At 41.6% G+C, this 14,512-nt stretch overlaps 1 pseudogene; it reads right to left on the reverse strand.

The window, feature by feature from the left end:
• Positions 1–11,583: 11,583 nt before the first annotated feature.
• On the reverse strand, positions 11,584–12,733 carry LOC121462506 (annotated as a pseudogene).
• Positions 12,734–14,512: the final 1,779 nt, after the last annotated feature.

Raw genomic sequence — 14,512 nt, forward strand, 5'->3', positions numbered from 1 at the left:
GTCTCCCCAAGAACGGTGGTTCTATAAGTCTATTTTGCCATTAAAGCTGTATATATATTTTTACAATCTGTCTGCATTCATTTACGCCATTACATTTTGGCATCCAATGTCGGGCTATTTTGCCCCCGACTCAAGCGGGTAGCCCGCTAGATAACACAGCACCCTCCCGGGTGCTGTTTTTTAGTTCGTGACTCTGGCTCCAGTGCGGAGTCCGAGACACACTCAGTCACACAGGCCCATTCTGCCTGCCTTGGCTAAGTTTGCAGCGGAACCCCACTGCCTGAATTAGCAGAAGCTCAAGTACCTGTGGTTTTGCAACAAAAGCCACCACACGGCAGATTTGGTCTGATACAAAGTGACTTGGCCTGTCAGTGGTGGCGCACGCCTTTGATACCAGCACTTGGGAGGCAGAGGCAGGCGGATCTCTGTGAGTTCGAGGCCAATCTGGTCTACAAGAGGTAGTACGAGGACAGGCTCCAAAAACACAGAGACCACCACTGGCAGGAACCAATCATTGCAGGTAAAAAAATTTTATTTTATAAATAAAATGTCTGAACATGTTACTGTTCAAGAATTTAACAGTTTTTTTAATTGTAGCATGATTTTACAAGAGGTGTCTATCACCCCACATCTATGGATCCTTCTCGGATTCGTAGTTTTCATTGGCACTAAATGGTTTGATAATAGAAATATGATAAAGTCTTTACGAGACGAATCCAGGATTCTTAAGGCAGAGATTGAACACTTAAAAACAACTGATAATGACAACAATCTTCTCAAGAATCAGTTTGAAGTTCTCCAGGCTGATGTTAAGGAGAAATTCATTACTATGGAAGAGGGAACAGCTGATTTGGATCCTAAGCTTCAGTCCCTTTCTGTAGGAAATGAAACATTAGTGGCTGATATTAAGGAGAAATTCATTACTATGGAAGAGGGAACAGCTGATTTGGATCGTAAGCTTCAGTCCCTTTCTGTAGGAAATGAAACATTAACTGAGAGAATCAAAACTGCTGAATGTGACAATCGGATTTTGTCTAAAGCTTATGACAGATTGATGGAGAGATTGTCAATACAAGAAGGCACGGTTTATGCCATAAAAATTATGTCCAAAGATGAGATGTTATCTCTAACGGACAAACTTCATACTTTAGAATCCTCAATGAAAACAAAAAAAAAAAACAAAAACAAAAACAAAAAAAAACCAAAAAATAACCTGAGCAGAAGCCGGATGGTGGTGGCGCACGCCTTTATTCCCAGCACTCGGGAGGCAGAGGCAGGCGGATCTCTGTGAGTTTGAGGCCAGCCTGGTCTACAAGAGCTAGTGGCTAGTGCCAGGACAGGCTCCAAAGCTACAGAGAAACCCTGTCTCGAAAAACAAAAACAACAACAACAACAACAACAAAAAAAGAATCCTCAATGAAGGCTTTGGAACATAATTCAGGACAGGAGATTCAGACATTGCAGAAGGCAATGGTGAATAGAATTGAAAAGATTGAGGAATTTCTAAATTCTGATGAAGAAGAGCAAAGGGTAGAAAGGCAAATTTTAACTACATCTGTGGGTACATCTCTCTGGGACAATTCCACAAAGCTCTACCTACAGCTCTATCTGCCTTTCCAGTAATAACAACAGAGAAGGTGATTGGTTCCAAAAACCCTAGGGTCATCAAGGAGGATAAATGGGAGCCTGTCCGTATGAATGATCTCAAGGAAATAAAACAGGCTGTCATGACTTTTGGGATGCAAGCCTCTTTTGTTAAAGAGATGCTAAGATCTTGGACCACGACAAGCAGAGCAACCCCCTCGGACTGGCTCCAGCTGAGCTCTGCGGTACTTGAGAGTGGACCACAATTGAAATGGAAATGCTTATTCAGGCAAAAGGCTAGACTTTTAGAACAGCAGGAAAAAGCAAAGGGAATTGATATTTCCCTAGATAAAATTCTAGGTGAAGGGCTCTTTTCTGACCCTCAGGAACAAGCTAATTTGGGTGAAAACACACTCTCCATGTGTACTACAGCAGCCTTAAGGGCTTGGGACAGGGTACAAGACCCAGGACAGAGAATGGAATCATTTGTCAGAGTTAAACAGGGTCAGAGAGAACCCTTTAGTGACTTTTTACAAAGATTAACTAAGGCTGTACAAATAGGGATATATGACCCAGAAGCAAGATGTGTAATGATTGAATCTTTGGCTTATGAAAATGCAAATGTGGAATGCAAAAGGATTTTGGACCCTTTAAAGCTCAGATCAGCGCCCTTGGAAGAATGGGTCTTGCATACACTCAATGTTGATACATTTGATTATGGCACTGAAGCATGGGTAGAAGAAGCAATTTCCAATGGTAAAAAGAGACACCAGAATACCAAATGTTTTAATTGTGGCAAAATGGGTCATATGAAAAGGAATTGTAGACAACAGTTTTTCAGAAATAATAATAATAATAATAATAATGCATCTTTCAGAAATAATAATAATAATAATAATAATGCATCTTCTAGAAATAACAGAAATAGGAGGACTCAGCCTTCAGGTTTATGTAGAAGATGTGGAAAAGGCAGACATTGGATGAATGAATGCAGGTCTACAAGAGATAGACAAGGTAACCTGATACAGATGGGAAACATGAGAGGGGGGGCCTCAGAGGCCCCCATGGCAAATATGGTTCCGTCATTTCCAGTTTCTGCAGAGAACGTGCCTCGTCAGGACAATTAGGAAGCCCCATGCCTACTGTTACAAGCAATAATGATCAGAAAGATAAGTTACGTGTGTTTTGGCAAACTTCTATAAATGATCAAAGACCTAAACTGAGAGTGTGTGTAAATGGCATTTTATTACTGGCCTGCTGGACACAGGTGCTGATGTAAATATCATTACCCCAGAATCTTGGCATCCGTATTGGCCTCTTCAGAATGTAAATGTTCAGCTCCTGGGAATTGGAACCCTATCTCTAGTAAGGCAGAGCACGAGATGGGTTGAATGTATAGGGCCAGAGGGACAAATAGGAAAATTAAGGCCATATGTAGCCAATATCGCAATGAATTTATGGGGTCGTGACCTATTACAACAATGGAATACAGAAATTAACATTCCTGCTACTTCTAGAGCCTATATTTCTGAGAATAATATTAAAAGATATTACAAACGGAGAAAACCGGCCATTTGGGCTGTACAAGAACAAGCAATTGATGTCCCTTCAGAGATACCAACAGCCTTGCCTCTAAAATGGTTGACTGAGAAACCAATATGGACAAAGCAATGGCCTTTAGCTGAGGAAAAGTTACAGACTTTAGAACAGCTGGTACAAGAACAATTAGATGCTGGGCATATAGAAGAATCTACCAGCCCTTGGAATTCTCCTGTATTTGTGGTTAAGAAAAAATCAGGTAAATGGAGAATGGTGACAGATCTCAGGGCCATCAACAAGGTTATTCAACCTATGGGCCCTCTGCAATCTGGAATTCCTTTGCCCTCTTTATTACCAAAAGGATGGCCTCTAATAGTTATTGATTTAAAGGATTGTTTTTTCACTATACCTTTGCTAAAAGAAGATAGAGAAAAATTTGCCTTCACAGTGCCTACTTATACCAATTCTCAACCTTTGAGGAGGTACTACTGGACCGTCCTCCCCAGGGTAAGTTAAATAGCCCCTCCCTGTGCCAATATTTTGTGAACCAACCATTGCAAATAATACGCAAGAAATTTCCCAAATCTATAGTATACCATTACATGGACGACATCTTGTTATCCGATTCAAACATGGATACCTTGAACAGACTGTTTGAAGAAATAAAGATACTTTTACCTAAATGGGGATTGCAAATCGCTCCTGAAAAGATTCAGAGGGGAAATTCTGTTAATTATTTAGGTTATAAAATAGGTTTGCAAAAAGTTAAGACACAAAAAGCACAAATTAGGAGAGATCACCTATGCACTCTTTTTGACTTTCAAAGACTGTTAGGAGACATTTCCAGTCTACGACCAGCTATTGGAATAACACCTGATCTAATAATTCATTTGAACAAAACCTTGGATGGTGATAAAGATTTAAACAGTCCCAGAGAATTAACAGCTGAAGCAGAAAAGGAACTGACAATGATTGAGGAAAAATTACAACAGGCACATGTGGACAGGGTGAATCCAGAGCTCGATTGTATTCTCGTCATACTACCATCAAAAATTTCTCCTACAGGAATTTTAATGCAGAGAGATGATATTATTTTGGAATGGATCTTTTTACCACATAAACCAAGTAAGAAACTGAAAACTTATGTGGAAAAAGTCTCTGAGTTAATTATAAAAGGCAAGCTGAGACTTTGTCAACTAGCAGGCATAGACCCAGCAGAAATTATAGTGCCTTTCACTGCTGATGAACTAAAGAAATTATGGGAAGATAATGAACCATGGCAAAGAGCTTGTGCTAATTTTTTGGGAGACATTAATAACAACTATCCAAAAAGCAAGCGGCTTAACTTCATAAAGAGAACTTCTTGGATTCTTCCTCGAATCGTCCGTGATGCTCCAATAACTGGAGCCCGTACATTCTATACTGATGCCAATAAATCAGGGAAGGCAGGTTACAAATCAGAAGACTTGGATAAGGTGGAACAAAGTCCTTATGATTCTGTCCAGAAGGCAGAATTATATGCCATTCTTATGGTTCTAAGGGATTATAAAGAACCTATTAATATAGTTACTGATTCACAATATGCAGAAAGAGTTATTTTACATATTGAAACTGCTGAATTTATACCTGATGACACAGAACTAACCTCGTTGTTTCTCCAGGTTCAAGATTTGATCAGGAACAGGCTTTGCCCTATGTACATAACACACATCTGATCCCATATGGGTCTGCCAGGTCCTCTAGCACAAGGTAATGCAGAAATTGATCAATTATTGATTGGTAGTGTGCTACAAGCCTCTGAATTTCATAAAAAACATCATGTTAATAGCAAAGGTTTGAAGAAAGAGTTTTCTATTACATGGCAACAAGCTAAGGAGATTGTAAAGGAATGCCCTACTTGCTCTTTCTACAACCAAACGCCACTGCCTGCAGGGGCTAATCCAAAGGGCACCCAAAGGAATGAAATCTGGCAGATGGATGTGTTCCACTTTGCAGAATTTGGCAAATTAAAATATGTTCATCACACCATTGACACTTATTCAGGCTTTCAGTGGGCAACTGCTTTAAGTTCAGAAAAAGCTGATTCAGTAACCACTCATTTATTAGAAGTCATGGCTATCATGGGTATACCTACACAAACAAAGACGGATAATGGTCCTGCTTATGTCTCTAGGAAAATGAAACGGTTTTTTGATTATTACAATATCAAGCATGTTACAGGTATACCATACAATCCTACAGGTCAAGCAGTCATAGAAAGATCAAATTGAACTATAAAGGATATGTTGAACAAACAGAAAGGGGTGGAAAACACCCCCAGAAATAGGTTACATAATGCTTTGTTAACCTTGAATTTTCTCAACGCTAATGAGAAGGGAACGGCGGCTGGAGAAAGACATTGGATAATGGAAAATCTACTGAACTAAATCAACCAGTTTATTTCAAGGATGTGCTGACCTCACAAAGGAAGCCAGGAGATGTGCTGCGTTGGGGAAGGGGTTTTGCTCGTATCTCCACAGGTGAGGAAAAATTGTGGATACCATCAAATTAATAAAGGTTTGATTTGAAGAAGAGAAGCCACTTGGAAAAGATAAATAACAATTCATTCACAAGGATGGCGAGCATACTGATGGCAAGAAATACAGATAGGTTGAAGACAGGGTTCTTTTCTTATCTCCACAGGAAAATACTCATCTTCAAAGAAATTAAGCGACCCTGAATATTTAATTACTGATGGATGGACACATTTTGTAATTATTAATTATATATATATATCAATATATGTCTTATTAAACATTTCTTTATAAATATGTAGAGCTGGTTTTGGAGTTGGACTATGGCTCAGTCCCTCTTCAATCTCAAGCCTGTTGATAAGAGATTTTTCAGAGTTTCTGTCTCAGGTCAGGATCCATGAAATGGGACAGAATAAGAATAATTATGTACTTGATAAACTTTCTTTGCTTTTCCTCATATCTGTGTCTTTCTTTATATGTCAGTATATGTCCTTGTTGTTAATGTTTAAATTTCCCATAACAAACAACAACTTTCCCTACAGTAATCTTTAAAGTTTCCAGGAAGAAGATGGGGCCCCATAACAACAACTCCACCTGGTTGATATGACGTCATGATACTGATAGCGCTACTACAAGACCTGCTTTAGGTACCAGCTGCACAAGACAGTTCCAACTTGGTTAGCTGAAATGGTGCACATCTTATACAACATTTTGGCCAGACCTGCACAAAATACTCAGAGACTATTTGCAATTTTAAAAACATTGATTTGGGAATTTTACCATCATTTGCTTTCACAGGAGCCCCTAAGAAGAATGTCGCCCCCATGTCAGCTAGAAGCAATTTTAGAGGACGATGTCCCCTCTCCCAACAGAGTTTGCCCTCAGGGTTAGGGACATCTTTTAGTGGTTGCTTTAGGGTTGAGGGGATGTGGAGATATTTTATGGAATTAGGGGTATTTTCAAAAAAAGGGGGGATTAACTGGTGTGATGGGTTGATTGGTATTTGTGAATTACTGTTTTTAGAAAATTGTATTGGTACTGTTTCCTGTATATTGATATATTAAATATTGAATGTGAGTGTTCCACCTCTATTTTTGTATAAGAGTATGCTTATAACTTTGTCTATATTGTATTGATACATCTACCATATTACAACATACATTTCTACCTCTGATACTTTTTATATAATAACATTGTTTACACTTGATATGTAATGACATTGTTTACAGTTGAAGATCATTGTCTTCATATATTGCACAGTTGTTTATTCTTTTAGTCTTCAAGATAGATAGTATAATCTTCATCCTCTTCGAAGAGCTGTAGAAAATGGCCTTTAATCTAACCTAGAATTCTGTGCCAATGAGACACAATTACTCCTGGCAATGGAACTCTACTCCTGAGAGAACGTTGAGCACCAAAGACACTCCACTGGGAGCTTGTCTTCTTGGCAGAACTGGCCTTTGGGTTAAGAAAAGCCCATACCTCAACTTCTGACAATGAAACAGAATTGTCTTATCCTGCCAAGACAGGGTAGGATAGTTCTAAGAAAGTTCCTTGCCTTTAATAATGGTATGTCAGTTATGTTAGGCCTTAGCCAAAGTTGGTTGACTCAACATTGCAAACAAAACTTTGGGTGATTGCCCAGGCAGTCAGTTGTCTCTGTCAATTGTTGCACATTTTGGATATATCTCGTTTGTTAAGTAATATTTATTCCCTTCTCAGATCTTTGACGGAGTTGAAGATTATATAATTGTAGTTACTCTCTATATTATTTAGACTCCTTGAGATAGAATGTTTAGCAAAACTTTTGTTCTCAATATTGTTTGTTATATTTATTATTTGTTATTATTGTATATAGTTGTATTTGGTTTAGTTCTGTCTTATTTAGACAAAAAGGGGAGATGTAGGGATAAGTCCTGCCCCTTAGGGGGCGTGTTCGCCTCGGGCTAATGTATACCTATAAATCTGGCAAGCATGCTCCCAGCTGTCACTTCTGATTTCCTGGTCTCCATGAGAATGGTGGTTTTGTAAGTCTATTTCCCCATTAAAACTGTATATATTTTTCCAATCTATCTGCATTCATTTACACCGTTACATCCCACAGTATGTACCATGAGAGCTGGGTTACAGCCATGTGCCCGCAACAGTACCTATACCATGAATGCTGGGTAATAGAAAATCCATTCCAAAAGTACATACACTATCAGTTCTGGGTTATAGCTATAAGCCTACCATTGTATATACACAATGGAGGCCAGGTTATTGGCATGATCCATCCACCGTGTATGCAGCTTGAGTTTGGAGTTCATTATGGCACAGTACATTCACAATGAGAACATGGTTGAGGACACATGTCCACTACACTATTTTCAATAAGAATGATGGATTAATGGTTTGAGTCTCATACAGCAGATCACCAGAAGTGCTGCAATACAGCTGTTCAGTTACCATTGTAAATGCACGATTAATGCTGAGAGCTAGACATAAGAGCACCACAGTACATTCTGGGATGTATGTATGACCCTGTCACAGTACACCACCATGCATGGTTGGAAACGTGTCAGCCCTCCACAGTACATGCACAGAGTGTTGGGATACAACCACGAGCCCACGATAGTGCTTGTACCATGAAGGCTTGGATATAGGCATGAGGCTCTTGCTGTACACACACGACTTGCGCTCAGTTACTGGTTTGAGTCTCACACATAACATTCACAATGAGTGCTGGATTTTAAGCATGAGCTTCCCTTTAATGTGCTGGGATCATGGTTGTATCTAGCACTCATGGTTCATGTCCTGCTGGAAGCTCTTACTTAAAACCAAGAATTCATTGTTCGTGAATTATTGTGGGCTTATGGGTGGAAACCAGCACTGAATGTGAATGTACTGTGGGAGACTTAGATGAGTCTCACAGAACTCATGGTGCATGTGCTGTGGGAGGATCGTGCCTAAACTCCAGCAATAATGTGAATGTACTGAGCGAGACTGAAGAACTAATGGTTTATGTGTGGATGGAGACTCACATAGCTAACCTATCACTCATGGGGCAGGTACGTCAGAAGTTCATGTCTATATCCCACCACTCACTGTGAATGCACTGCCCCAAATGCAATCCAGTAGCCCAGCACTTCCACTGCATGCACTGCAGGAGGCTGACACAGCTGCAGCAGCACTCATGGTGCATATCCTGTGTGAGACTGACACTTGTACCAGCAAGCATGGCGCGTGCACTGCAAGGTGCGTGCAACAGTCTTAAAGAACCAGCTTCCAGGCTGCTTACAGCACTGACTGTCCACAGTGTAGCACAAACTGACACTTCTTTATCTGAGGGCTTAGGAAATGTACACTCAGAGCTATTCTGATGGATTCCTTCTTTATTCTCTCACAGTGCTTTCATGATGCCCCTTTGTTACCCTCCCTGCTTTCTCCATCTCTCATTCTAACTCTGTCTTTACTCTTGATGTTTCGCTCCTGATTCTCTCATGCATGATGTTATTATTCTTCTAGCCCATTTTAACTCCTTCTCTCATGGTTTTCCTCTGATGCCCCAAAGTTTCTTTGTTCTTCACAGCTTATATATCCAAAGTTTTTTTCAAGCAATATACATCTTATTTGACAAAAATATCATCTGATGTCAGTATAAGATCTGGAGCACCCTACACATTCTTTGTATTAAGGCATGGCCATGTTTCTTGGTCATTAAAATGGGTCCTTGTCTTGCTTCATGCCATGCTGTGGTCCTGGACCCTTTGTGGTTAGGATTGTTCTAGGTCAAATGAGATGAGGGTGTGGCTCAAATATCCTTGAATTTAAGCTTGCCCCAGATGCCTTGGTAATTAGGGAGCTGCCACGCTGCCAATGATGTCCCTGGATCTTTGTATGGACTGGATGTTTCTGTGTCCCTTCTGTTTTACATGTGGTTCCAAGCTTTGAATTCTCAGATTAATGTTTTTAATTTAGAGTACCTGTTAAAGCCAGAAAGCATGAAATGGACCCTTAGAGGAGAACAGGCCTGGAGGGAGTGGGATGGCAGAAGAAATGCACTGTGGACGGGGTGAGGGAATCTTGCAAGTGGAAAGGTTTAACCAGGGATGGAAGAAGTGTGGTGTTGGGGAAAGGGGTAACCAAAAGTATGCATGGAGGAAAAAATCCTTTTAGACAAATATTACATTTTAAATTGTTTAAGTTTAGCATGTTAAGGTGCCAACCATATAATGTTAAGTTTAACGTTGGGAAATCACATAGTAAAAGGTAAGAAAATGACCCAGAAAATGATCCTCTGACCTCCATACATGGACCGTGGTTTGCCACCAAGCCTAATGAATGAAGCTGCATCCTTGGAAGCCTAAGTAAAACAACTGAATGAAGTAGCCCTGCATGCATGGATAACGTTCCTCTCAGAAGATTAAGTTTACCAAACAAAGACCCCAATACTATAGGATAGTTCCCTCTGAGGTGTGAAGCAAGGAGGGGGGGCTACTGTCAAACATTACAAGCTCTTGCCAATGTCCTCATTTACACATGAGAATTAGATTGTAGGACTCTTCTGAACACACTGCACACTTGGGATATAGGACATTTAGAAGTCATGTTGTGTCCATGCTGGCTAGCTTTCACAGTACTAGAACTTCTATGCAAGCTACTGTATGAGGGAAGTTGGCAATGATTCTACCCATCTGTAGACCCTGCGTGTGACAACTTGCCTGGCAAGATATTCTCTGTGTGTTGACTCTTATAGGAACAATGAAATTTGTGATTTGATTTTAGGTCTACCACACAGTAGGGAACGCTTGGCTGGTTCTGTAAACTTGGTTAAGAGCCCAATGACTGAGGCCATGGTGATGTAATATGGCAATATGTCTTATTCTAGAGACTGAAACATTTGCTTGACATCACAGCCAGAGTTGATAACATATCTTGAGGTCACTTAAAACATAAGGCTGCTATCCTACTGTGTACTCAAATTGATTGTTTAGCCAACTTTTAAGAGAAAAATGTAACAATTACGACCACTTTCCTTGGTCTTTATAAACTTTTACAAACTAAACTAATACTTAATTGTAATGTTAAATTATGTCCTTTTTTTGCTCTGATTGGTATTTTATTTCTCCTTTACAGGTTCCACATAATAGACAAAGGTTTTTTGATAACATATTGTTATCTTTGCTGGAGATGATCATATGATCATTCTAAACAACACAAATGTGTACATACAAGAGACTGAGGTTTCTGCAGCCTATAAACACCTCTTTGGGTTTAAAAAGGAAAAAAAGCAATATATGACAATTCAACCTCAACTCTCAGAAAAACCCGTTTCCTGACCAAACATGAGCACCCTGTACATGGGCCTATCATCAAAGACAGCAAGGTGCCGGGGGAAGCCAAGAGCAGCTCCTCACACCAGCTCAGAAGACCCTCCCCATCCAGTACCTCCTCAAGGTGCTCCATCTTCATCACAGGAAGATAGCGGTCACCCCAAAAGAAGACAGGAGCAGCAAATAAACATTGTTGTAAAATCTGAGTGTCTTCCACAGTATTTCACACCAGCATCTCAGGAACTCCATGCAAGCATGCGTACCATTTTCTAGATTGCTCCCTTCATTTCTCAAGAAAGGGAACCAGGTCTTCCTAACTGATTTTAGGTGCCTGGGAAAACTAAGTATTTCACCAGAAGGGATATAAGCAATGCTATTTGATAAGAGTAAGAATAAGGAGAAAGCAGCTATCTTAAAGAAAAGTGTGCTCTACTCACACTAAAGTATCAGACCAATGCACAACATACTGCAAAACTGTAATACAATACGGTCAAACACAATGGCAAATATGAAACTGTTCAAGCACATGAAGATCATCTTCGGAAAGACAAGCTGGGTTCTGATTTGTAGCTACCTTTGTGTAACTTTAAAAACTGTTGTCCCTCAACAAGGTCTGACACTGATCTTGATACTTGTTAGGAAGTTTGCTATGAGGCAATGGTGGCTCAACAGTCAGGTTCAGAGATCGCCCGGTGCTCATCTTCAGAATTCATCCGAGGACTGGGCATCATCTTCATCCCTCACTTCTCGGTATCTCCCTGAAGACTCCCCTTCTGGATTGTAGCTCTGCATTTTAATGTTCAGTCTCTCAGCTAGTTTCTGTGCTGCGAGCTTTGCCTGCATCTCCTCGTAATTTTGCTTCTGTTCTTTCTGCAGGGCCAGTGACTCTTCTATGGAGAGCAGCTGTGCAGGTAGGTGGTGGAGCGGAAGGAGGCGTGCTGCTGTGATGTCATCAAGATGCTGCCTAGCCCTGCGTCGCTGCTCTTCTGAAGAAGGAGATTCACCCCTCTGACAATGACTTGGTGAGTCACTCTGTTGAGTGGGTAATACATTGGTCTTAAACTTATGAGGAGGGGGCACTGGGTTTTTGGCTCGCATTTCTAGCACTTCCATGTAATGAGGCCTTTTAGGAGTCTCTCTCTGGAGCCCTGGCACGTTCTCAGTGCTGGTGTTTTCTTCTGCGGGCTCACTCTGGTCTGCAATTGTGATCTTTTGCAACTTAGTGAGAAACAGACTGTCAATGCCGCTGGAAATGTCTTCTGCTTGACTTGAAACAGGGCGCTGGGGGAGATGTTCGTTAACTTCAGATGAGGGTGCCCTGGCTTTGCTGCCGGGAGCTGCACCCGGGTTCACTGTGCAGCCAGCCTCCAAAGTCTCTTCGTTGCCTCTGGGAGTGAGATGTGCAGGTCCTTGTGTTTCTGAGGTTGTTCTGAATGATTTGTCAGGAACTAATGATGAAGTATCAAGCATCAGGTCAGAATTCTGGGCCTTGTCTACGTCGGTATCTACTCTTGTGGCTGCTTTTTGCCTTAGCTTACAGTCTACACTAACAGGATGAAACAGTTCACTTCTTGCTCTAACCTCTTCGTGTTCTGCAATGGCAGCTTTCAGTTTGGCGATGGTGTCTGAGATCTTTTTACCTTTGTCGGGCAATTTGCAAATGAATTTTTCGTTGCGCAAAAGTCTCTCCTGGCGCCTCAACCTCTCCCGCAGCTCCGCCTAACTCCGCTGCCCCAAGTCCTCGGGAGCTGGGGGCTCGAAGCCGCGGGGCAGCGAGAACATTGTGCACGGGCTGCGGCTGGCCGGCGGGCAGGGTTCCCCGGCGGGGCCCACAGAGGGCGCAGGCTCTGCGGCCTGTGGCAACTCTGGTGTGGGAGCGGGAGTCGCCATTTTCCCGGAAGAGCGCGGCTTCTTCCAGCCTAACGGAATTTTCTGGAAATCAATTATGTCTTTTTCTGTGCCCCTGATCCAGAACAATTCATGTTTATCATTTGTATAAAAGAGCAGACAAGGAGGTTGAAAACACTTCTAAATGAGTATCCACCAAAACAGTTGGGCACAGCAGCATTACTGGGCAATCATGGTATTTGTAATTTCTTTTTAAGGCTGGGTAAATTGGGTTCAGTTGTGCTCACTACCTTAATCCCTTGTAAGACTCCATGAATGATTTCTGTAAAGTACCCCTCTCCTTCCCCAGGTGATTCTTATGGGGAAATTCAATAAAAGAGAGAGCAAGAAAAGGGGCAGACACACAAATTCACACATAGGGACACATGTAGGGACAGACAGACATAGGGACAGACAAAGACTCAGACAGACAGACAGACATAGGGACAGACAAAGACTCAGACAGACAGACACACACACACACACACACACACACACAACCAGACAAAGGGACAGGCACACTTCTTCAGAAAGGCACAGATTTGGAGGGAAGACAGGGAACATGGAGAAAATTCAAACCTGGAAATGACTCCCAGTGGAAGTGCTTTTATTTCCTTACTGCCATGCTGATGCAGTATTGGTGACTCTGAGTTAATCACTGCTGTGGTGAATCCACACAATAGGCCCTCTGTTGTTGTTTTGTTAAAATTCCATGGCATCAAGCTGCCTTCTAGGTACTCTCCCTGACACCTATACATTTGAGCAACTGTGATCCCTAATGAGAGAGGCTTCTTTAGGAAGTGGGCTCTGCTGACTGCACAGACTCACACCTGGCCAAAGTTTAGAGAATACATAACTGTGCAGTTCTCAGACCTCAGCAGGACACCTGAACCACAACACGCTGCAAGGCTCAGGGACTGCTTTGGAAGTGAGAGGCAGAGGTTGAAGATTGTTTCTGTGAAATGGTGTCCAGGACACAATGATAATCACACACAGGAAGGGGCTCATAAGGCCCCACCCTCAGTGAGGGACTTTGCTCACTTAATATGTGCTGGGTGATGGAATGTCATAAAAAGTAAAGAGGGAATGCAGGTAAGCAGCCACAGTTTAAATCTATGGATGTTAAGGCCAATAGAGTAGTTCGAGTGGTGTTTTCACTCATGTGAGAGCAGTGTGAGAAGGGAAACCTCAACATGACTGGTTTGTGCCTTGGAAAATCCACTAAAATTCATTGAACTCCAGTTTCCAAAACTGCAATTGCAGGCCCAGATACCCAGAAATGGGCTCAACCTGGACTTTTGGAGGCTTTCTGGAGGTTAGATAAATCCAACATTCCTTAAAAACTTGTGAAGCTACTTCCTCTTCTCAAAGGGGTCATTTCTCTTCTCACTGGCAGTAGGAAAAGTTGACTATCTGTGGTCATTATCTATTACTATAACAAGGTACAGACTAGCCTCCAGGTCCTTCAGTAGCACCAGTACCCACTGAACATGTCAGAGTCCATGCTCGTGTTCTAGGTCTTCTACCCTGCTCCCTACCCTAAACTCCCTCTAGTTCAGAAGCATCCCTCTCCCAGCTTCTCATTCTCTTTCTAAACCTATCTCTCTGTCTCCTCCTGTCTCTATGTTCCTCTCCCTCTCTCTGTGTCTCCTCTTCTGTCTCTCTCCATCTGCC

This window comes from Microtus oregoni, unplaced genomic scaffold, assembly GCF_018167655.1.
Source record: "Microtus oregoni isolate MIOR12 unplaced genomic scaffold, Mior012 000001F_ref0000356, whole genome shotgun sequence".
Classification (NCBI taxonomy): Eukaryota; Metazoa; Chordata; class Mammalia; order Rodentia; family Cricetidae; genus Microtus; species Microtus oregoni.